The sequence below is a fragment of the Prunus dulcis genome, chromosome 7, assembly GCF_902201215.1.
Source record: "Prunus dulcis chromosome 7, ALMONDv2, whole genome shotgun sequence".
Lineage (NCBI taxonomy): Eukaryota > Viridiplantae > Streptophyta > Magnoliopsida > Rosales > Rosaceae > Prunus > Prunus dulcis.
In genome coordinates this window covers 2,578,369-2,589,000 of record NC_047656.1, presented here as the reverse complement: position 1 = coordinate 2,589,000, position 10,632 = coordinate 2,578,369, and positions in this window count along the sequence as shown.

Here is a 10,632-nt window from a genome sequence, read left to right as displayed (position 1 = left end):
GCCACCATGGTCGGCACTCTTTGATTTGGTGATGCTGTAGAGATGGGAGAATTGCTCGTAGGAGGGCTCCCCCTCCCCGGCAATCCCAAATGCCGTTATCACCCCCATCAGGGCCACCCAGAAGTTGGGGTTGTATTGGCCCGGGGCATACCCGATCTGGGCAAGGATCCTCTGCACGGCAGGTTGCAACGGCAACCGAACCCCTTGCAGGAGGACGTCGGTAAAGAAGGCCACCTCGCCGTCCGCTGGGTCGCTGAGGGACTCAACCGGGCTCGGAATCCTCATCCTTACCGAATCAGGTATGGAGTATTGGCCCTGATCTTCTCCAACTCCCGTTCGGTGATCTTGTTGGGCTCTAGGTAGTCGACCCCGAACAGGGCCCTCTGGGGGATGCCCACCGGTATCCTGGGTGGCCCTCGGTGGACGATAGTCACCCTCAGACGAGAAGGACCGGCAGTACCTTCACCGCGACCGGAGGTAGAGGCCACGGGCTGGTTATCGAACGGCCCGACGTGGGTACCGTCCTTATACACTGCGGCTATGGGAAGCGGCTGTCCCGTCATCAGCCCCTTGCCGACACCATGGGTAGGAACGGAGATCGCCTCCTCACCGACAATTTCCACATCTGTGTCCTCTTGACCTCGGCGTCGAAGCTCACAGACAAACTAGATGTGTCCCAGCCCGATGATAACTCTTCATCGAACGCGTTGGGCTCACTGCCGAACGATGACTCGCTATCGGACATCTACAAAAAAAAAGGGGGAGGGAGAAAAGGAAACTAAGGCTCATACAACGCTATCCTACCAATACCTACGTCGCTACCTATGGCCACTAGACTACCGACGGAAATCCTATGTTACGATCGGCAAGCCTACGCCATAAGGAGACGTACAATCAAATAAAAGAGAGTTGAGGGTACCGAACGGTATTTTACCTTGAGTATTATGGTAGCCTTGGTTGCCGTTCAAACGCTTCAGAAATCGCCTTGATTGCCGATAAAACACGCGAAAATCGCCTTCGTTGCCGTTAGCACTCTTCTGAAATCGCCTACGCAGAGCTCTCGCACCTCTCTCAAATGCAAAGTGAGCTCTATGCCTGGAGCGATCTCTATTTATAGGGAGAGGGCTGCAACCGTACGCCTCGGGAAACCAAACGGCTCATAATTACAGCCGTCAGACGTCGCTTCGCTGGCCACGTGTCGCCCGGTGGATGGTGATGTTAGCTGCACGCCTGGTACAGAAGACAAAGCGTCTTTGCACGCCGGGTGCAGAAGGCGAAGCGTCTCCACGCGCCAGGCGCGAGAAACGAAGCGTCCCTGCCTTCACCCCTCTCAGCATCGGCGACCCTTCAGATCTCAGGGGAGCCTTCCACAAACAAACTTGCCGAACGGCAGGGCATCTATGAACCCTCAGGATGAAACCAAATTCCCTTCCGAAGAACCTTCGGAAGAGAACTTGGGGGACTACTGTTTATACCATATATTAACGACCAATGACCACCTGACACGTGGAGAAAAACGACAACTTGACATCACAGGCCCTTCGGCAGGAACCCTACCGAAGGGTATACATCTTGATGCTTTTGCTCTTGGACACGTGTCATGCTCACAATCCGCTCCTACAGTCCCACATCGGAAATTCCAAAATAAGCACACCTCCCAAGGCCTATATAAGGAGACCCCTATTCCCAAAGAAGGGGGACAGAAAAACCAACGGTACGCTACCGCTTGATCTGTAGTCTAATCTTTACTAAATCCGTACTTATTTAAGCATCGGAGAGCCTTCGGCCGGTACCGCACCGGTATCCCAAGGTCTTACCGAACGTTCCCTTTTTGCAGGAACTTGATCTACTGAAGACTAACTCCCTTCCGAAGACACAATATCACTAAGTTGGGCGAACCACGTGTCAAACCACTTTTTCGCATCAACAGTGGGTGACCACAATCTCTTGGACTCTTGTGGTCCAAGAGATCGGGACTGTATATATATATATATATATATATATATAAACAAATGCTCATGAGTCCTAGTTTTAAATTTTCTATCAATATATATGGTCTAATTCTTTTTACAGTATTTCATTGAAGACTTGGGAGGCCCATTATTCATTTTGTATATAAGCCTTAAAATCTCAGACCCCGGTGCATAAGGTAAAGACATTCAAATCGAAATTATAACTATTGGCTTAATGTCAATTTTCCTACCCTTTTCCCAGAGGGGCATAGTGGAGACAAAAATATCACCAGTCATGCCCTCACTCAATCCGCACACAAAACTTGAAAGTAATCTTATGTGGAAAACTAGCAATTGAACTTGTGAAAAAATAGTGAATGGACTTGGACCAACAATGCCCAAAAAAAAATAATAAAAAAAATATGCTGCTCAGCAACAATGCTATTACTTAGGGGTGGTTGCGGTTCGGTAACCGCAAATTTTTTCCTGAATCGCAAACCGACATATTATTTGCGGTAAGGTGATTTTTGAAATTGAAAACCGACCGCATTTTGCGGTTTACTGCAAACCGCAAAAATCGGTTGGTTACCGTGAATTAACGGTTTAAACCGATTTGAATATTTTGGTCCTAAATTAGACAATTTTAGATCTTTAAGTGTAGTCTTTTTGTGTCAAAAAAATTCAATCTTCCACACTTTTAAGCCTAGGTTTGATGCTTCTTTTGAAGCTTTTTGAGTTCAAGCATACGTTAACCAAAAAATATAAATTTACAACCTAAAGAAATAAATTCACAACCTCAACTTCTCAAGCATATATAAATTCACAACCTCAACCTCAACTTCTCGAGCATTCACAACCTAAAGAAAAATCCAATTCAAAGTTAATTAAAGTTAGAAACCAAAAAGAAAATGCAATGCAAAATGAATTAAAGTTACAACCCAAAGGAAAAATTCAATTCAAAGTTAATTAAAGTTAGAAACCAAAAGGAAAATGCAATGCAAAATGAATTAAAGTTACAATCCAAAGGAAAAATCCAATTCAAAGTTAATTAAAGTTACAAACCAAAAAGAGTGTAGGTGGTGGTGAGTGGATTTTATTATAAGAAGAAGCCATTCTTTATGAGTTAGAGTGGAGGCTGTGTTTTGGGTGTATCGGTTTGTGTTTGAAGGATTAGAGGCATTAGGTGTGTTAGAGTGGCTAGACTCCATCTATAACACAACATAACACAAAAGCATATTAATAACATATTAAACTCAACCAAATTAAAACACAACATCTAACTACTAAAATGCAACTTTAAAAAAAATATGTTTGCAGTTTGCGATAACTGCGAGTTGCCAAAATCACATACCGCAACTACAACCACAATTTTCGGTTAGTTTTTAACTATTGCGGTATAATGTCAGTTGATTTTTGCAGTTTTTCGATATAAAATACCATCCCAACTATTACTAGTAAAAGTGCCACTGAAAATATTATCAGCACCTGTATGTTGCTTTGCTTTTACTTGAAAAAAAAAAAAAATACATGAGAGTCAAACAAGGACTAATAAGGGGCAAAGACCTATCCCAAATGACTATTTTTTATTACGAAAGATTCATCCCAATAATAAGTAATTGCATATTAGGGGTGTTGTTAGAAGCACGTTAAATTTTGTATTGAAAATTAAAGTGCATTATGGAAAAGCTCTTGAAATTGTGAGAGTGATTTAAGACTCATAATCATTTTTAAAATTTTCTTGCCGAGTATGTCAATAACGTCTTTCATTGTGAGAAAGTGGTTTTAGTCGTTCCATAACAATGCCTAACAAATGTGAAATTGGTAATTAGGTGATGAGGGGTAAATTTAAATGCTATTCAAGTGGACAAAACGATCTTCACACACTTTAAACCTTGACCAAATATACTTATGACTAGTCAATTGCTAGTCTTGAAAAACCATAACCAAAAACACACATAGAGCATAACAATCTGTACCTGCAAGCTTAGAAGATTATTAGTGACAACCTAGGCACTTAGGAGGACCCATCAATCTAGGCATCTCTTGTGCTAGCAACACTATGGTGAAAGTGTGTGGAAACATCATAATCAAGTAAACAGCAAATAGCAGATAATGATGACTAGTCAACCGCAAGAACACAAACCCAAACCCAAAAATGCTTGAATATCATGCGATGACTAGTCAACTATCAAGAACACAAACCCAAAAAATAACAAAGCTGCAAACCAAAAATTGTTCACCCACAAACCTTCAACTGGGAAAAACTAGGGGTCATCAACAGACCATGTAATTCTCTAAGCGAAGAAAATTCTTACAAAGGAACACAAGCAAGCTCAAGAAATCCTAGATTTATTGAGGAAGATAAGCTATACCTCCTTTGTGCAATCTTCTTAACCAACTTAACAAAACCAGCAGTTTAGTCCTTCATGGCAATGGTAGCTCCTTCTTCGGCTCTTTCATCACAGGACACTAGCTAGCCAGCTCAAATTCAAATAGAAACCAAAATTTGGATTCAAGGAAAAATGACCAATTTTTTTAAGAAACCATGCCCTTGAAGAAATCAATCTTGAATATGACCAAGATGTATATGAGGATGTATTTGTTGTGTATCATGCTTGTTGCATAATTCAGCTTGTCTATGGGGGTAATGGGTCATTTATGTATCATCATGGATATGGTTATGCACCATACGACACATATGCAACATCTCTGTTAAATTTACTTTTGAATGTCAATGTCCCTTCCAATTATGTTTAAAATTCAGGAACTTGAGAAAACACCTCTTATGTGAGAAACTTTTTTCTATCCTGACATCATTGTGTATCATGTTTGTTGCATATTTTAGGCTGTCTATGGGGGGGGATATTGGATCATTTATGTGTCATTTCAAGCGTATATGGGGTAACTTCACTTCATCTTTTTTTTTTTTTTTCAATTAATGTTCCTCACCCCTCTGCCTCCCCCTTTATTCAAAACAAGGGCAAACATTATCCCATTTCCCCCTCTCACAACTAGAACTAAGCTAAAGCACAAGGGAATTTTGCAAAGAGGTATATTTAATATGTGCAGCTTAATTTAATTTTGGCTATTTAATTTGGGAATTTTAGGAGCTTAGTTTGATTTGTATTGTGTTTATTTAATTTGTGCAGCCTTGGTTTAAAGCTTTGGTTGCCTTTGCGATTCGACAAGGATTGATTTCGTGATTGCTGTGAAAGTAATCAAGTATAAAAAAAGAAAAAGAAAAAGAAATTGCTTAAACACGTTTAGTACTTCTGCATTTTTTGTTGAGTCTAAATGTTAAATTGCGACTTCTTTTTTCCTTTTTGGTTTTATATTGGAATTTTAGCAGCTTGGTTTTATTTTTATTATGTTCATTTAATTTGTGCAGGCCCTTGTGTAAAGTTTTGGTTCCCTTGGAAATTCAAATATCAAGAGTTGTTCCCAGGAACTTATAGTAATTTTACGTATATTTTTATGAATTTTAAAAATTATAAATTTTACAAATAACAGAGAAATGACATGTCATAATTGCAATGCTACATCAGTACTTGTTTGCCACCAAAATTTCGTAAACGCTTCAAAAGGATTCGCTAGAGCTTCAACATCGCTTCATCTACTATTCACTAAAGCTTCATAATATTATTTTTATTTTTTGACTAAGTCTTCATTAGTGCTTTTATGAATGTTTTAAGATGAACTCCAAAGACTTGGAAAGTGTAGCATTGAGTTTGTAGAATTTTTTGTTCTGTATTTTTTGGCTATTTAATGAATTATTATGATTTTTAGAAGAGTGCATCATGAGTGCTTCTGACAAGCGACATTTCGTGCAGTGCCACGTGTCGACAAGGTTTTATTTTGTGTTTGTTTATCTTTAAAAATTCACAAACAATTAATTTTAAAAAAAATCCTTAATATTTACAAATTTCATGCGACATTATCTTCGACTATGATGTGCAAAAATCAAAATTTGACTTTAGAAAATTTGAATTAATAATTCTAGGAAGAGTTGTAGTGAGGGAGTTTGAGTTTGATAAATTATTTGAAATTTTTTTATCTCAAAATATATTTTAATGCTTAAAATTGAAGAAAAAAATCAAAAGGAGTTCGTAGGATTTTTCGGGACATATTTATGATTTTTTATTTATTATGATTTTTGGAAATTAAAGCATCGAAAAATAGTAATTAATGGAAGAGAATGACAAGTGGAAGCACCTAAATGTTTCATCATCAATGCTTCAGACAGGTGTCATTCTCACGTAACACCATAAGTCATCACCGATAGCACTTCTCATTCTCTTCCATTTATTACTATTTTCCAATGCTTTAACTTCAAAAAAGTCATAATAAATCAGAAAAATACACCAACAAATCCTATGAAATCATTGCAACATTTTTTTTCATCTTTTATGTTTAAAATATAACTTTGACTTATATAAAATTCAAATAATTTCACAAAGTGAAGTTGCTTCCATACTAACAATAACACTAAGTTGAAGATCACTAGTCTTCATCACTACAAACTCTTCCTCCAATTATTCTTTCAAATTTCTCAAAGTCAAATTTTGATTTTCGAGTATCCTAGTCATGTCGCAAGGAATTTGTAGGAATTTTCAGTGTATTTTTCTTATTTTTTAATAATTTTTGTGAATTTTTAAAGATAAACTCACAAAAATGAAACATGAATTACATGTGGACCTATGAGATATTGATACAAGTTGGAAAAGCTGACGATGCACCCATCAGCAGTTGCCATGTGTCATTATGTTTCATTTATTACCATTTTCCTATATTTTGACTTCCAAAAATCATAATAAATTTGAAAAATTCACCAAAAAATACCCCAGACTCCTTGTGACATTTCCAATATCTTTTGAGACTTAAAATACAATTTTGACTTAGAGAAAAATTCAAATAATTTCATAAAGTCGAGTTTGCTTCCACACTAACAATAATACTAAGTTGAAGATCACTAGTCTTCATCAATACAGCTTTCCTTCCAATTATTCCTTCAAATTTCTCAAAGTAAAATTTTGAATTTCGAGTATCATAGTTGAAGATAATCTCACAAGAAATTTGTAGAAATTTTCGATGTATTTTTCTGATTTTTTAAATGATTTTTTGTGAATTTTTAAAGATAAACTCACAAAAATAAAACATGAATGACACGTGGACCTATGAGATACTGACACAAGTTGGAAAAGCTGACGATGCACCCATCAGCCGCTGCCATGTGTCATTATGTTTCATTTATTACTATTTTCCTATATTTTGACTTCCAAAAATCATAATAAATTTGAAAAATTCACCAAAAAATACCCCGAACTCCTTGTGACATTTCCAACATCTTTTGAGACTTAAAATACAATTATGACTTAGAGAAAAATTCCAATAATTTCATAAAGTCGAGTTTGCTTCCACACTAACAATAATACTAAGTTGAAGATCACTAGTCTTCATCAATACAACTATCCTTCCAATTATTCCTTCAAATTTTTCAAAGTCAAATTTTGAGTTTCGAGTATCATAGATGAAGATAATGTTGCAAGAAATTTGTAGAAATTTTCGGTGTATTTTTCTGATTTTTTAAATGATTTTGTGAATTTTTTAAGATCAACTCACAAAAATAAAACATGAATGACACATGGACCTATGAGATACTGACACCAGTTGGAAAAGCTACAATGCACCCATCAGAAGCTGCCATGTGTCATTATCTTACATTTATTACTATTTTCCTATATTTTGACTTCCAAAAATCATAACTAATTCGTAATAAATCTGAAAATTTCACCAAAAAAATACCCCGGACTCCTTGCCATATTTCCAACATCTTTTTGAGACTTAAAATACAATTTTGAAATTAGATAAAAATTCAAATAATTTAACAAAGTCAAGTTTGCTTCCACACTAACAATAACTTTAAGTTGAAAATCACTAGTCCTCATCACTACAACTCTTCCTCCAATTATTACTTCAAAATTTTCAATGTCAAATTTTGATTTTTGAGTATCATGGTCGAAGATAATGTCGCAAAGAATATGTAGAAATTTTCGGTGTATTTTTCTTATTTTTTAATGATTTTTCGTGAATTTTTTTACGATAAACTTACAAAAATGAAACATTAATGACACATGGCGCTAGAGATACTGAAACCTATTGGAAAAGCTGACGACACACCCATCAGGCGCTGCCATGTGCCATTTTCTTCCATTTATTACTATTTTCCAATAATTTGACTTCCAAAAAATAATAAATTCATAATAAATCTGAAAAATTCACCAAACAAATACTACGGACTCCTTGCGACATTTCCAACATGTTTTGCAAGACTTAAAATATAATTTTGATTAAGAGAAAAATTCAAATAATTTCACAAAGTCAAGTTTGCTTCCATGATAACAGTAACACTAAGTTGTAAATCACTAGTCTTCATCACTATAACTCTTCCTCCAATTATTACTTAAATTTTTCAATGTCAAATTTTGATTTTCGAGTATCGTAGTCGAAGATAATGTCTCAACGAATATATAGAAATTTTCAGTGTATTTTTCTGATTTTTTTAATGATTTTTCTTGAATTTTTTAAGATAAACTCACAAAAATTAAACATTAATGATACATGGCGCTATGAGATATTGACACCCATTGGAAAAGCTGATGACGCACCCATCAGGCGTTGCCATGTGTCATTTTCTCCCATTTATTACTAATTTCTAATATTTTGACTTCCAAAAATCATAATAAATTTGAGAAATTCACCCAAAAAAATACCCCAGACTCCTTGCGACATTTTCAACATCTTTTGAGACTTAAAATATAATTTTACTAAGAGAAAAATTCAAATAATTTCACAAAGTGAACTTTGCTTCCATACTAACAATAACCCTAAGTTGAAGATCACTAGTCTTTATCACGACAACTCTTCCTCTAATTATTACTTCAAATTTTCCATACTCAAATTTTGGTTTTCGAGTATGATAGTCGAAGATAATGTAGCAAGGAATATGTGGAAATTTTTGGTGTATTTTTCTGATTTTTTTATTAATTTTTCGTGATTTTTTTAAGATAAACTCACCAAAATGAAACATTAATGACACGTGGCGATATGAGATACTAACACCCAATGAAAAAGCTAACGAAGCACCCATCAGGTGCTGGCATGTGTCATTCTCTTCCATTTATTACTATTTTCCAATATTTTGACTTCCAAAAATCATAATAAATTCATAATAAATCTGAAAATTTTATCAAAAAATACCACGGACTCCTTGCGACATTTCTAACATTTTTTGAGACTTAAAATATAATTTTGACTAAGAGAAAAATTCAAATAATTTCACAAAGTCAAGTCTGCTTAACGCTAAGTTGAAGATCACTAGCCTTCATCACTACAACTCTTTCTCCAATTATTACTTCAAATTTTTCAGTGTCAAATTTTGATTTTCTAGTGTCATAGTCAAAGATAATGTAGCAAGGAATATGTAGCAATTTTCGGCGTATTTTTTTGATTTTTTAAAATGATTTTTCATGAATTTTTTAAGATAAACTCACAAAAATGAAACATTAATGACACATGGCGCTATGAGATATTGACACCCATTGGAAAAGCTGACGAAGCACCCATTATGTGCTGCCATGTGTCATTTTCTTCCATTTATTACTATTTTCTAATATTTTGACTTCCAAAAATCATAATAAATCTGAAAAATTCACCAAAAAATACCCCAGGCTCCTTGCGACATTTCCAACATCTTTTGTGACTTAAAATATAATTTTGACTTAGAAAAAAATTCAAATAATTTCTCAAACTCAAGTTTGTTCCTATAGTACCTATAACACTAAGTTGAAGATCATCACTCTTCCTCACTACAACTCTTCCTTCAATTATTACTCCAAATTTTCAAAAGTCAAATTTTGATTTTCATGCATCATAGTTGAAGATAATTTCTCAAGGAGTTGTAAAAAAAATTCAGTGCACTTTTCAGATTTTTATTAATTTTGTGTAATTTTTTTAAGTCAAGCACACAAAAATGAAACTTTGATGGCATGTGGCACTATGAGATACTGACACCTGTCGAAACCTCATCATGTGCTACCATGTGTGATGCACTTCCATTTATTACTATTTTTCAATGCTTTAACTTCCAAAAATCATTAAAAAATCTGAAAAATTCATAATTCAAATTCTAGGAACTCCTTACAATATTTTCTTCATCTTTTAAGTTTTAAAATATAAATTTGACATATAAAAAGTTCAAATAATTTCTCAAGACACTATCACTCGTCATTTTCCCCCATTCATTGCATTTAATACGAATTTTTGAAGTTAAAGCATAGAAAATATATAAATAAACTGAACATAATGACACATGGGAACAGAAGATTGATGCGACTTCAGTTTTTTAAACGGGTGTCCTCTTATAGCGCCATGTGTAAAAAATGTTTCTTTTTTATATTGTTTAGCAATAAATGGGAGGAAATGACAAGTGCGAGTGCCTTGAGGCTGCATCCTCAATGCTTGGTTTTTTTTTTTTTTTTTTTTTTTTTGGTGATAATTTTTTCTCATATCTTAATGCATGCTACTGTTATCCCTTTCTTTTTGGCTTTTGACATCTTGCTATTTCTTGGGCATTCACTTGGTGATTTCTTTGTGCCTTTATATTAGCTCCTTTATGTTCTTT